Genomic DNA, 13,429 nt, shown 5'->3' on the forward strand with positions numbered 1-13,429 from the left:
AGTTATTTTATAGATATTTATGAAATTTATTATTCTGACCAGAAATTAAGTATTATTCAGTTCCTTATACTTTGTATAATTATGTTTAAAGTATGATCTCACTAAAATTAAGTACGACCAGTTGAAAATTGACATGAAGAAATCACCTTGCATGGATTTTCATTCCTCACATTCATGATATGTTTTGTCAATTAATTGTATTGATTTATGTGATCATTGTTGGGTCTAGTTGTGCTTAAATACAACGACGAGCTCTTTGCTCATATATTGATATATTTAATTGATAAAATTGTTTATACAACATATGATTGAGATGACATACAATTTCAGGAGCATTATGATTGATACATTTATTTTTGTACATATGTGACCCAGTGGGAGATTGTTGGAATTTATAGGGTCACTAGTATAATAAATAATTGTACAAATGTCATATTTAATATAAACCAAAATAATGTGATCTAATGTGAAAATTAAGTTTATGGCTTATGTGTGTATTTGTCATGAATATAAATTGAGGATACCTAAGTGGTATTTCTAAATTTATGAAGGGATTAAATTAGAAATGACCTAACTATAATAACTAACTTAATGTTGGTTATATGTAACAGTAATGGTCCCCATTTGAAGTACGAACAATTCTCTTTGCGTCCCCATCAACAAAGAGAGAAACTTATTGACGTACTCATCAAATTGGAAGAATTATTAAAGAAATTTTAAAGAAATAGAGGATTAAAGACTTTTTATATTACAAGGAAAGAGAAGATTCAGAACAAGAATTAAAGTACGCTTCCGCAACATTCAAATTTTAATTTCTCACACAGTAAATTAGGATATAATTATGATAATTATAACATGCTACTCCTATGGTTACCAATATTGTGGTCAACCAGGATTTTGCGGAGATAAAAAGTTTTGTGTTTGTAGCGTAAAACACCCACCTACATCAACAAAATTCATTCAAAATTAGAATAATCTTGAAATTATTATGTAACTTTTTAAATGAATAACATTTAATTATTTGATTTTTGTGCCCTTATATTAAACCATGATCTTATATAATTAAATTAGTTACAAATTAACTAATATTTATATAATTTTTTATTTCATAAGAGTTGTTCAAAAATTTAAGAAATAATTAATTAAGGGATAAAATAAGCTACATTTTAAGTATTTAATTATTTAAAATGATTTCTTACTTATATTATTTTCTCATTTAAAATATGTTGTTGGGATCAGTGTTAATAATAGAGACTAAGGTTTTGCTATGTTGAATAGTTTACGATAAATGATTCGATAGTAATCCTATGAGGGATTATTATCTATTTCTATTCTTTTTAAATCTTCAAAAACTCTTGAAACGAATTCAAGTGCAGAACTGTTTGTTGGATTTGAAACTTTAGACATCCGAATGCAAATGACAAAAAGTAAGAACACAAGGAGTTTTATGGATGTTCGGAGATAAAACTTCTATGTCACCCCTTCTTCCACAACCGGAAGGATATCCACTAAATACTTTGAATCAGATACAACTCACTGAGCTAGCTAACTCTCTATTGAACAGAATAGTCTATGTTCAACTTACAACACTAAGATTTCTCACAGAGAAGACATTATGCAATTACAACATAATCACAACTAGACCATAAGAGATTTTCGTGAGTGCTAAGCAATTGTTCGTTTGTTCGTTGATGTGAATTTTGATCAGTTCTAGAGTTTCAACAATTTTTCTTTAGCTTCTATTTATGGTTAAAGTACACCAACGGTCGTTTATTCTTTGTGGACACATGGCATGTGTCCGTTGGACGACCTCCTATAGTACGAGAGTAAAACAAACTCTGAGTATTTGGATTGTGGCCGTACCAAACAGGTGGTGCGCCGAATATCCTCTGATCTTGTCTTGTATTGGGAATATATATTTGAGAGATATCAGCGTACGTGGAATTCATTCATTTGATGAAATTAGCTGGCTTGTCAGACTGCTGAAGGAAGTGGTGTAGACAACTAAGAGATCGTGGTTAGATGGATGCTTCCTTCAGAAATTTACTAAAGCGAGGCAACGTAGATTCTTCTTTAGACCGCGTCTAAAGGAGTTAGACGTCCTTGTCTACCGCGCTTTCCTTTAGACAACGTCTAAAGGAGTTAGACGACCTCGTCTAACTATTTTCCCTTTAGACCGTGTCTAAAGGAGTTAGACGTCCTCGTTTAACTACGCTTCCCTTTAGACCGCGTCTAAAAGAGTTAGACGACCTCATCTAACTACGTTTCCCTTTAGACTGCGTCTAAAGGAGTTAGATGACCTCGTTTAACTACGCTTCCCTTTAAATTGCGTCTAACGGAGTTAGACGACCTCGTCTAACTATGCTTCCCTTTAGACCGCATTTAAAGGAGTTAGACGTCCTCGTCTAACTACGCTTCCCTTTAGACCGTGTCTAAAGGAGTTAAACTACCTCGTCTAACTATGCTTCCTTTTAGACAACGTCTAAAAGAGTTAGACGACATCGTCTAATTACGCTTCTCGTTAGATAGAGTCTAAAGGAGTTAGACGCCCTCGTCTAACCACGATTCCCTTTAGACAACGTCTAAAGGAGTTAGACGATCTCGTCTAACTATGTTTCCCTTTAGACCGCATCTAAAGGAGTTAGACTACCTCGTCTAACTACGTTTCCCTTTAGACCGCGTCTAAAGGAGTTAGACTACCTCGTCTAACTACGTTTCCCTTTAGATCGCGTCTAAAGAAGTTAAATGATCTTGTCTAACTACACTTCCCTTTAAACTGCGTCTAAAAGAGTTAGACGACCTCGTCTAACTGTGCTTCCCTTTAAACCGCGTATAAAGGAGTTAGACGTCCTCATCTAACTACGCTTCCCTTTAAACCGTGTCTAAAGGAGTTAGACTACCTCATCCAACTACGCTTCCCTTTAGACAACGTCCAAAAGAGTTAGTCGACCTCGTCTAACTATGCTTCCTGTTAGATAACGTCTAAAGGAGTTAGACGCCCTTGTCTAACTACGCTTCCCTTTAGACAGCATCTAAAGGAATTAAACGACCTCTTCTAACTACGTTTCCCTTTAGACCTCATATAAAGGAGTTAGACTACCTCGTCTAACTACGTTTCCCTTTAGACCGCGTCTAAAGGAGTTAGACTACCTCGTCTAACTACATTTCCCTTTAGACCGCGTATAAAGGAGTTAGACTACCTCATCTAACTACGTTTGATGTTTAAGACAATATGTTTCTAACCGCATCTGAAGTAGCAAAGTCTTTTAGATTTGTGCCTACACAAAACAAATAGACAACTTAGCTTCATCATAACTAAGCTTAACATAAATCATCAAATTAATGTCAGTATTGAATAAACTTATTTCCTTAGTTTATTTTATTCAGTTTGATTTGACTCAACAATTTCCCCCCTTTTTGATGATGTTAAAACTTAGTTGAAAGATCATGAAAAAGAACGTATCCATAAACAATCAGAAATATATATATTTGAAAAAATCCAGAAATAGTCCATTTAACATTAAAGATTTCCCAAGAGCAACAAAAGTTTGGATCTTTCCTAGGCTAGGTCTTTTCTATCCAACTCTACCCTTGATGAATGATCTTTTTTCATGATCTCCCCTAAACATCATGCCACTTCTTTCCCCCTTTTTGACATCATAAAAAAGGACGGAGTCCTAAATAGCTCTTTGAAGCGCCAAATTTCTTCTCTTTAGCTTCAGTCTTCCTACCCTAAGAACATAGTCAAGGACTCTTTTATAGTCCAAGACTCTAGAGGACTTAATGAGGACCCCATGTCCAACATTTGGAAGGAAAGAAGAGAGAAGTATATTGAGCGGAGCATCATATCCATAGGGCTTCCTAGGATAAGAGATCATTCCCCTCAAGTTTTTTAAAAGAATTTTCGACCAGTTGATTGTTGTTCCCCTGGTGATAGCAACCATTATCTCAAATACCTTTTTCGAGTAGAAATTAGAGACGGCCTTAGCTAGGAGGGACTTGGAGATGATATCGTTGAGGATGGAAAACTCAACTTTTAGAGTAGACTTCAGTCCGTGAGTATCGACAGGGAAAAGATGCCCTCCAAAAGATGTATCTGAGAAGACAAGCCTCATCTCAGATAAAACCTCATTAGAAAAGGTGGGAAACTCAGACAACCCCTCCGATGGAAGCCTAAAGAATTGAGCAAAAGTTTCTTCATCAAAGCAAGCATGTTCTTCAATAGTTTTTGCCACGATAAGCCTATTATCGACTATCCTCACAAACTTAAACAATTCACAATCTTCTAGTTTATGAATGATGACAGGTGCCCCAAGGTATTTCTCTAAGCCCAAAGCTTTAAGAGTATCAAACATCGTGACCATTTCTGGAATAACCAAAGTGGACATGGAATCGAAGTTCACTTGAAGAGTAGATGGTGCAAGAGAGCCCATTTCTTGACTAAACAATGAGTCAGAAGGAGTGCTAAAGGATTTAGATACCCAAGAGTCACAAGTGTTTTCTTAGTAAGAGAAAGCACGTATTCAGAATCACAAAGAAGATGGTATGTCTGTTCGGATGAATTAATTACTCTTTATAGAGTATGACTCACATAGAACTAATAAATTCATCATTAAAAGTGAACCGTCATTTAATGTATAAACATGTTCCCAATAAAAGTCATGATTAACAGACATCAAATAAAAGCCATCATAAAATCTATCATAATTTTGGAAGGTGAAAAGAGACTTTAGATATATTAGTCATATCTTTAACATTGAAAGACACGTGTCTTCAAGTTATTTAAGATATGACTTTTCACTTTCTAGGCGGGAAGCGTACATGGACAGCCTATGAAATGATGGACAACTATCCTATTTGGTTGAAGATAAAGCGTCTAAAGGCACCCGTAGTTAGACGTCTAACATGCCATCCGCATACCTTGCGTCTAGGTTGGGTAAACGTCTAGTTTAGATGGAGTCTAACTACGCGCGTCTATAGGCGTCTAAACATGCGTCTGTTCAGACAATGTCTAACTACGCTTGTCTAATGGCACTTTAGACGTCTATTTAATAAGTAGACGTCTAACCAGACTTAATTTGCAAGTTGCTTAAGAAAATATTTGTCTAAGTATATAACTCCTTTAGACGATTAATCAGACAAATTAAGACTTCCGTCTATACATGTCTGTCCAGTCACTAAGACAACGAATTCCACCTCAATTCATGCATATTAAAAAGAATATCAATTTTAATTTAAATCAACAAGTCCTAAGATATTTATAAAGTAAGAAAACTTAGTCTCGGGGAGTGGCTTCGTGAACACGTCTATCACTTGTTGATCTGTTGGGACATATTCAAGACGAATATGCTTCTGACTAACATTCTCCCGGATGAAATGATGTCTGATTTCGATATGCTTGGTCCGATTGTGCATCACCGTGTTGTATGTTATTGCAATAACACTAGTGTTGTCGCAGAAAATCGGAGATTCTTCTGCCTCAATGCCGTAGTCCCTAAGTTGTTGTTGAACCCACAAGAGTTGAAAGTAGTTGCTTCCTATAGCAAGGTACACGACTTTAGTTGTAAACGTGGTGACAAACGTCTTCTTCTTTCTGAACTAAGAGATCAGGCGGTCACCAAGGAATTGGAAAGTTCCACTGGTGCTTTTCTTATCAATTTTGCACCCTGCATATTCTGCGTCTAAATAACTAGTTAGATTGAAACTGGAATCATTCGGATACCACAGTCCCACATTTTGAGTCCTCTTTAGATATTTCAAAATTCGTTTAACAGTAATATAATGAGATTGTTTAGGATTAGCCTAAAATCTTCCACAGACGCCGACAACAAACATGATATATGGCCGACTGGCAGTAAGGTAGTGCAGAGAACCGATAATCCCTCTATAGGAAGTGATGTCCACATTTTGGCCATCTTCATCCTTGTCGAGCTTACTGGTGGAGCTCATTGGAGTGGCTGCAGCCGAGCAGATTTCCATTCAAAACTTCTTTAGCAACTCCCTGATATATTTGGCCTGGTTGATGAAAGTACCTTCTTCAATTTGACGAACTTGAAGACCAAGGAAGAAAGTTAATTTTCCCATCATACTCATCTCGAATTTGTCCTACATCAACTTAGACAATTTCTTACATAGTTTATGGTTAGTTGACCCAAATATGATATCATCCACATAGACTTGAACAAGAAAAATATGGGTGTCTTTAACAAATTTGAACAAAGTTTTGTCTACGGTGGCAATAACAAAATCATGATCAAATAAGAACTTAGTTAAAGTGTCATACCAAACTTTGGGAGCTTGTTTAAGATCATATAAGGCTTTGTCAAGTTTGAAAACATGATTTGGCAATGAATGATCTATAAATCTAGGTGGCTGTTCAACATATACATTCTCATTTAGGGTTCCATTTAAAAATACACTTTTCACATCCATTTGAAAAACTTTATTTTTTTTAAAAGATGCACAAGCTAGGAAGATTCCGATTGCTTCAAATCTAGCCACATGTGCGAATGACTCCTCAAAGTCAATTCCTTCCTCCTGTCTATATCCTTGAGCAACCAATCTGACTTTGTTTCTCACAACTAAGCCATCTTCACTAAGTTTGTTTCGAAAAACCCATCTTGTTCCGATGACCGATTGATCAATCGGCCTTAGATTTATATTCCACACTTTATTTCTTTCAAATTGATTCAACTCCTCTTATATTGTTGGATCAAGCAATGCTTCATTAATCTTCTTTGGCTCAATTATAAAAATAAAAACAAAGTTTGCCATTTCATCCAATAATTGGTGTTTGGTCCTAAGAGGAGCATTAAGGTTGCCAATCATCAATTCAGGTGGATGATTTATGTTCTATCTGATGTTTGATCCTAAAGGATTAGACGTCTGATTAGATGGCCCCGCGACGTCCGAACTGTCAACACTACTAACTTGAAGTTAGGACGTCTGGTTGACTCTCAACCGGATCAACCATCTGATCAGACGAGTGAATCCTATTGACCGAAGCTTCATCATCACTATCAGATTCAAGACTTGTCGCTTCTAATCTGTTAGCAATTTCAATGATTTTGTTAGAACTATTTCAACAGATTCATCACAAACAACATGATAGGATTCCTTAATAGTTCGTGTTCGATTATTATATACTCTAAGGGCTTTACTAATTGAAGAGTATCCTAACATGATTTTAGTATCTGCTTTAGCATCAAAAGCGGTCAAATAATTTTTCCCATTGTTACGAATAAAACACTTACACCCGAAAATTTGAAAGTATGAAACTGTAGGAATTCTTCCATAAAAGATTTCATAGGGTGTTTTATCAAAGTGTTTATTAATTATTGACCGGTTTTGTGTATATCATGCTGTGTTTATGGCTTCTGCCCAAAACATCTAAGGAACACCTGAGTCGACAAGCATAGATCTCGCTGCTTCCTTTAGTGTTCTAACTCTTCTCTCAGCAATACTATTTTGTCGCGGAGTTCTGGCATTAGACAATTCGTGTCTAATACCAAACTCTTCAAGATAAGAAGTTAGGTGTCTGTTGGTGAATTCGGTTCCCCGATCACTTTTAATCTTGATAATGTTTAAATATTTTTCGTTTTCAAGTCTTCTAAGGATCTTAATCAAATTCTCATCTGTATGATCCTTAGATTGTAAGAAAATAACTCATGTAAATCGTGAAAAATCATCAATAATGACTAGGGTAAATCTCATTCCTCCTAGGCATTTTATAGAAATTGGACCGAAAAGGTCCATGTGTAGAAGTTCCAAGCATCGGTTGGACTGAGATTTCCCTTTACTTTTGAACGTTGATTTGCTTTGCTTGCCTAACTGGAAAGCAGGACAGACCTTGTCCTTTGAAAACTTCAAATTAAGTAAGCCAAAAACTAAATCATGCGAACAGATGTTAAACTGGTTTTAAAATTAAAATAATTTAATCTCTTATGTCATAGCCAGTTCTGATCATTTTGGGCTATCATACATACGGGATTAAATATCTTATTTTTCTAGCTCATTTTGTAAGAATTTCCTTCTCTATTTCCAGTCAGCAGAGTGTTACCCTGCTGATCCTTAACCAGACATGCATGTGTTTGAAAATTAACAGTAAATCCATTATCACATAATTTGTTTATACTAATCAGGTTGTAACACATGTTTTCAAGAAGTAGCACGTTGTTTATGATTAGATTACCATGGATAATCTTACCCTTACCCATGGTCTTACCCTTGTTGTTGTCACCAAACGCGATCTTAGGCCCTGAATAATTTGTAACTTCGGTTAAAAGTCGCCTGTCTCCAGTCATGTGTCTAAAACATCCACTGTCCAGATACCATACTGATTCCTCCAAGAAGCTTATCTGTTGTACCTACATAAATACATATTTACAACTTTTGGGTACCCACATTCACCTGGGTCCTCGTCAATCAGTCCCTTAGGAATCCATATTTGAGTTATCTATATGGATTTCCCATTTTGTGTTGTGATTAATACATATGACTTAGGCTTAACAAACTTTTTTCTGTTAGCAGCTGAACTGTTAACCTTAAAGGATGGTTTTTGGTTAAAACTTCTTGACTTCTTGTCAGGTTTTGTTTTTCCATACTCACTGTCTGCTTCCTTCCTAGGTTTCATCCAACTTGTAATTGGCTTGACATAATAATCTCATCCTTTAAGGTTAAGTCCTCATAGCTTAGATCAATTCCTTTATTAGCTAGACTATCCCTAACAAAGCTTATAGTCTTAAGCTTGTCTCCCACTGGGTTTAACTTCTTAGATGACTGGTCTGGGATATCATTGTAAAATCCTAAACTGGATTTGCATCCGACAGGCCACAACACACTTATTTGATGTCTGACTACATCTTCAGACTTTGTCCAGAAACTGACCACATATGTCAACCGTTGGTTTTCAGAAAATAGTGTTTAAACCTTTTCTTTGAGCTTCTCATTCTTAGATGAGAGCTCAACCATTTTGTTTTCAAAAACTTTTGGTTAAGAATTTTAAGATGAAGGAGAGTTATCAGTTTCATTTTCAATCTTATTTCATTAGAAGAGTCTGACAACTTTTTATACTCAATGACCATGTCATTAAGTGCAAAAATTAATTCATCTCTTGTAAATTCTTCAGAAGAGAAGTCAAATACCTCAGATTCTTTTTCTTCTTCTTCCATGAAGCATGTGACCTCTTCATCATTACTATCGCTGAATGATGAATCATCTGAGTCGCTTTGGTCCCTCTTGGCTTTGCTATCAACCGTCATTAGAGCCTTCGACTCTTTCTTGTTGTCTTTATTTTTATCATCTCGCTTTGGCTTCCTACACTCCGATTTAAAGTGTCCTAGTTTATCACAGTTAAAACATTTCAAGTTAGCTTTTTAGTAATTCTTATCATTATTATTATTATTTGAAGAGCTTGAGTTAGAATTGCTCTTCTTCATGAATTTTCCGAATTTCTTCACGAAGAGAGCCATGGCGTCCTTGCTGATCTGCTCTGCAACCGTCTTCACACTAGTGGAAGCTGGTGGCTCCTCAGCAGTCACCAACGCCTTGGTTGCAATAACTGATGTGGAAAGCTCCTCTTTATTCCTAGAGTTTATCTCAAACTCATATGCCTTCAGATCGGCTAGCAAGTAAAAGAGCTCCATCTTGTTGAGATCTTTAGACTCCCTCATCACCATCGTCTTGATATCTCATTCCCTGGGCAGAGCACACATAAATTTTATTGCAACCTCTCTATTGCTGTAAGTCTTTCCCAAGGTGGAAAGAGTGGTGATAATCTTGCTGAATCTCCCATCAAATTCAGACATTGTCTCTTTAGGACGCATCTTAATTTTATCAAACTGTTCTTTGGCAACCATGAGTTTGTTCTCTTTGGTTTGCTCGTTGCCTTCACAGAGTTGAGTCAACCTCTCTCAAGTTTCTTTTGTAGAGTTGCATGATATGATGTAGTTAAACATGTAATCATCCAAGGTTTTGTAGAGAATATCTTTGGCAAGTTGTCGAGGTTGTTCTTCCTCTTGTCTTCACTGGACCATTCAGATCTATCCTTCTTAATCTTTATCGGGCCTTCGGTGATGACAAACCACATGTCATCATCTATGGAAGCTAGATGAGCGTGGACTCTCGCCTTCCACACGACATAGTTTTCCTTTGAGAACATGGGAACCTTGGTTGTGGAAGCCATAGATATGATTCAGATTCTTGTTGGTGCTTGAGAATGAAAATGAGGATCTGATACCACTTGTTGGGATCAGTGTTAATAATAGAGACTAGGGTCTTTCTATTTGAACAACTTACAATTCAATAGTAATCTTGTGATGGATTAATATCTATTTCTATTCTTCTCAAATCTTCACAAACTCTTGAAACGAATTCAAGTGCGGAACTGTTTGTTGGATTTGAATATTTAGACAACCGAATGCAAATGGTAGAAAGTAAAGAACACAAGGAGTTTTATGGATCTTTGGAGATAAAACTCCTACGTCACCCCTTCTTATACATTCAGAAGAATATCCACTAAAGACTTTGAATTAGATACAACTCACTGAGCTAGCTAACTCTCTGTTGAACAGAACAACCTCTGTTCAACTTACAAAACTGAGATTTCTCACAGAGAATAAAATATACAATTATAATATAATCACAACTAGACAGTAAGAGATTTTCGTGAGTGTTAAGAAGTTGTTCGTTTGTTTGTTGATGTGAATTTTGATCAGTTCTAGAGTTTCGACCATTTTCCTTTAGCTTCTATTTATGGTTGAAGTACACCAACAGTCGAATGTTCTTTGTGGACACGCGACATGTGTTTGTTGGACGGCCTCCTATAGTACGAGAGTACAACTGACTCTAAGTATTTGGATCGTGGCCGTACCGAACAGGTAGTGCGCCAAATATCCTTTGATCTTGTCTTGTACTAAAAAAATATATATTTGAGAGATCTCAACATACGTGGCATTCATTCATTTGATGGAATTAGTTGGCTTATCAGACTACTGAAAAAAGTGGAGCAGACAGATGAGAGATCGTGGTTAGACGGATGCGTCCTTAAGATATTTTCTAAAGCGAGGCAACCTACGTTCTTCTTTAGACTGCATCTAAAGGAGTTAGACGTCCTTGTCTAACTGCGCTTTCCTTTAGACAACGTCTAAAGGAGTTAGATGAACTCGTCTAACTATGCTTCCCTTTAGACTTCGTCTAACTACGTTTCCCTTTAAACCGCGTCTAAAGGAGTTAGACGACCTCGTCTAACTACACTTCCCTTTAGACCGCGTCTAAAGGAGTTAGCCGATATCGTATAACAACGCTTCCCTTTAGACATCGTCTAAAGGAGTTAGACATCCTTGTCTAACTTCGCTTCCCTTTAGACTGCGTCTAAAGGAGTTAGACTACCTCGTCTAACTACGCTTTCCTTAAAAGTGTCTAAAGGATTTAGACGACCTCGTTTAACTATGCTTCCCTTTAGACATCGTCTAAAGGAGTTAGATGACTTTGTCTAAAGGAGTTAGACGACCTCGTCTAACTATGCTTCCCCTTAGACAGCGTCTAAAGGAGTTAGACAACCTCGTCTAACTAGGTTTCCCTTTAGACCGCGTCTAAAGGAGTTAGACTACCTCGTCTAACTACGTTTCCCTTTAGACCACGTCTAAAGGAGTTAGACTACCTCGTCTAACTACGTTTCCCTTTAGACCGCGTCTAAAGGAGTTAGACTACCTCATCTAACTACGTTTGACGTCTAAGACAACCTGCTTCTAACCGTGTCTGAAGTAGCAAAGTCTTTTAGATTTGTGCCTGCAGAAAACAAATAGACATCTTATCTTGATCATAACTAAGTTTAATATAAATCATCAAAATAATGTTATCATTGAATAAACTTATTTCCTTAGTTTATTTTAGTTCGTGTTAGGATCGGGATCGCCTATAGGGGACCGGAGTCCGGCTAAAGGAGATGCTTACACACACAACAGTTGATACTATTCCGGTTAAGAATAACACAGGTTTCAACACTACATAGACTGTCACAAACTCTTGAAACGGGTTCAAGTGCGGAAATGTTTGTTTCAGCCTAAAGAAACACACACAAGTCGGATAGAAGTAAGAATGGAGAAGGATCGATTGGAATAGTGAAAGGTCGGTTCGGATAGTAAAATGAACAGAAGACGAATGAACACTGGACAAGGATTTTATGGATGTTCGGAGATAAAAATCCTACGTCACCCCTTCTTCTCAAACAACGAGAAGGATATTCACTAGGAATATTCAAACACACAATACAATCTGTCAAATGATCAATGCTTATTTACTGCTTGATATTGACTTACAACTCTTCATCCATAATAAGAATTGCAATATACTGAACAATATGTAAATACAAAGCACACTTAACACTTCTGAAAGAATGAATCAATTGGTTTCTCACTTGATATCTCTGTAACTGGATTTGAAAAATCGATGTTGCTGCTTTCTTCAGCTTCTCCTTTTATAGTGTAAATATGACAACAGTCATATTTCTCTCTCTGATTTGTTGGTCAAAAGGTAAAGCATTGCATTAAATGCGGTTGATGCTTCCTAATGCATGAGACAGCCGACCAGTTTTGTCTTTACTTGACTTTATCATTCTAGAGGTTTTGACAGTTACCTGCTCCTAGGAAGTTGCTTTTGGACTTATACCAAAATGGGTAACTACACACTTGACAGTCTTCTGCTGCCTAGAGTCTGTTCAACAGACTTGTATCAAAATGGCAATGACATAGTCTGAACCTTTGAGATCTTCTTTCTGCACATTCCCAAAGAGATCTGTTTGCACCAAAATGTCAACTGACAACATTTCCATATCTTTGATTTTGTCTTTGAATAATCTATCCGTTGAAAATGTACGTTGGCTTAGGATTTTCAAGAAGTTGAACCAACCGAACATCATCAGTTGACCGGTTCTATCGAAGAGTAGCGACCGATCAAAGGAAAAGATTCACCGATCCTAAAGTTGAGACAAACCGGTCTTCTGAGGAGATCAGTCAACGGTTTGACCAGCCAATTGAAAGTATGACCGCTCCTTGTTTTTCCTGCACAAAAGGTTTGAATTTGATTATGTTCTTTAGATAGTTAATTACTTATTAATTAACTATCTAATTTATCTAACAATTTATCTCTTTTTGATTATTTAAGTTAAATATTCAAAACCATGTAATCGTTGGTCTGTTTTAAAATACTTATATTAATTGGCCGGTTAACAGAAAACTGTTTGATTTGAAGATAAGATTTTGAGAAAATTTTTGTACGGAATTTTTTGTATTTTTATCAATTTCTCCCTTTTTGATATTCTAATTAAAAGTATCAAAACTAGTAATTTGAAACTGAGAACGAATAATTTGAATTTCCAAAATATTTCATAAGTTCAAAAATATTCATAAGTCATAATAAATATAAGTGAAAG

This window comes from Impatiens glandulifera, chromosome 5 (assembly GCF_907164915.1).
Source record: "Impatiens glandulifera chromosome 5, dImpGla2.1, whole genome shotgun sequence".
Lineage (NCBI taxonomy): Eukaryota > Viridiplantae > Streptophyta > Magnoliopsida > Ericales > Balsaminaceae > Impatiens > Impatiens glandulifera.